Genomic DNA, 2,672 nt, shown 5'->3' on the forward strand with positions numbered 1-2,672 from the left:
CCTTCATACAATTGTGATTACAAAAAATGTCATCTTGGATAACGGGCTCATCAGAGTGTAATGTATGTGTTAAGAGGTCCAGGATGGTCAGTAGTGGAAATGTGAAGCTATTATTTTTTATAGAACACAACTGTGTGATATAGGTATTAAATGGAGAGCTGGGAAACAACAAACTTGAATTTGATCACATTATCATCCAGGATCCACCAGGTGGACAGATTGTATCAGGCCTTGACCCTACTTCAGGATGGACACAGTCTATCTTKAAGGAGCTCAACCTGTATTAACCAGGTGTGTTATCAGATCCTGCCTTCTGCAGCTGCTGTAAATTCGGGAAATTTAAGTTTCAGCCAAGGAGAGGAGACCGTACAGAAGACAAGTTGGGCCAAAAGAAAGAGAAGGAGTTGTCTGTAATGTTATCCTTCATTTATAATCGTATAAAGTGATGTAATTCGAGTTTGTCTTTTTTTAAGACGAGGAGGAGTCTGCAAGTTTTCTCTTTTTGAGCATACTTTTCACTGAAGTTTATAAAAAACTTTTTTTTATGCCACAAGCTCCAGTCTGCCTTGTGTCTTCCATCAAGTGTGTTGTGTTTTTATTGATTTTTTTAAAAGTATTTTAGTTTTTCTTGAAAACTCTTTAGTGTAAGTCTGCAATGTGGGTCCAAAACCTCCCACCGACTGCCACAGCTCCTTGGCCAAGTCAGTAGTGTAACAGCAGCTTATCTGCCTCTTCTCATTTGGGCAGTTTTCAATCCTGCAGTGTCTAGTAAATCCTGCTYCTCTATCTTGGTCATTTGATGCTTGCTTTCTGCCCAGTCTGACTCGGTAGAGTGGGTATTGAACCTCAGTAACAGCTTGATCAATGAGAGGAGAAGTCACTGATTGATATTTGGTTGATAATGAATATTAATCCAAAGAGGTCAGAGTTGTCTGGTTTTTAAAATGGCATATTTACTTTGTCAATCACATCTGACAACATAAATGATGAACAGAAAAATAAATTATACTAGATGCTTCAATGCAGTGAGATGGGATGTTTCAATTGGGCTGAAAATAACAATATTGTATGTTTCATTTGTAGCAGTTTGACCTAGTGTGTAAAACATTTTATTAGTATTTTAGATGACTTTACTAATTTGTTAAGGAAAAGTATTTCTTTTGAGGTAGAATGAAAGCAAATGAAAAAAAAATTGCATTTCCTTAAAAAATGCAGTGTGCACGCATAATGCTGAAATATTTTTATAGATAAAAACATATGAACTATTTAAAAAATAGCCTAAGAAGTAGCTGAATAGCTGAAATAGCTGAAGTTAGCACAAAGAAAGAGAGCACATTTTTGTTGAATTAAGCAGTAAGAAGCGTAATTGTTACAAAAAGGTAAATTCAGTTGAAAAAAACTCAAAAACAGCTGAAATTGACGGAAAGCAGCAACAAAGCTTAACATATCAGAAATAAGCTGAACAAAGCAATATAAGTTGAAATAAACTCAAMGAATTAAAGAAAAATCAGAGCCAGAACAAAGGTAGAGAAATGATTTGTGAACATTTTGACGTGTTTTCGGGACAATGAAAACAGCCCCAGAACAGCAACARCGCAGCAACAGAATTGAATTCCAATGTTTCTACCAAATGTAAAGAAGTATAACTTGCTTGTGTGTGTACACATTTTTGCTACATTGTGGGGATCAATTTCCAGAAAAAACACAACTTTGTGGGGACCCTCGTACGGACCAAATCCTGGCTCCCCACTGGTATGGATGCTGATTTTGGGTGGGAGTTAAGTTAATAACCTAACACTACCCCTGATACAAACTCTTGTTTGATTTTACCTTCACAATTTCAAGTAACACCTAGCTCTATCATGTTTGCTGGGGATACCAGATTCCAGCGATCCAAGAAGGAAAAAGCAGGTAAAGAAAACGTTTAGGGGCAGTTCAAGTCATAAAACTTACTCCCACTGTCATTTACCAGAATCAGAATGACCATTTATCTGCCGCGTTGCTCTCATGGACCGAGTCCATGAGAAGGAACATGTTCTGTCCATTCGTCTGACCCAGAGAGGCCTTGGTCTATGCTGAGCAACAAGCTTCTGCCCTGAGCGTCAGGTCTCGTGTGAAAAGGTTTCCCGACTACGGTAAAGGCTGAAATGCTGGCTCACCTTGTCCCAGGCTGATTTCTCTCACAGCAAATACATAATTTAACCTTAAAAACCTTTAGAACTTTAAAAGATCTATTTTTGTCTGTTTGTCTTCTGTCTCTCCCTCTCCCATTCTCTCCCTTTTAAATACACATGCACACACATAACACACTCACGCACACACAGACCCTTTTTTGTACATAAATTAATCTGCTTTTGCTTAGATAATACTGTTAGACATGTTGCTTAAAAAGTAGAAACGTTTTAGTGAAAGCCCATTTAATTACTTGATTGTTGTAACCACATATTTTAATCACTCAATATTACTCTCTTTAATAAAAGTCAGTTAATTTTAACAGGCCAAAATAAACCAGAACGACTTTGTGTGTTTTCTGTGATATATGGTGATTGATTGTTCTTTTTCAACAGTACCATCTTCGAACTGGGGAGGGAAACTCTTAATTAAAGTCATATTCATGATTTTTAATGAGGGTTATCTCTACATCCACACACACACACACACACACACACACA

Source organism: Austrofundulus limnaeus, unplaced genomic scaffold (assembly GCF_001266775.1).
Source record: "Austrofundulus limnaeus strain Quisiro unplaced genomic scaffold, Austrofundulus_limnaeus-1.0 Scaffold171, whole genome shotgun sequence".
Classification (NCBI taxonomy): domain Eukaryota; kingdom Metazoa; phylum Chordata; class Actinopteri; order Cyprinodontiformes; family Rivulidae; genus Austrofundulus; species Austrofundulus limnaeus.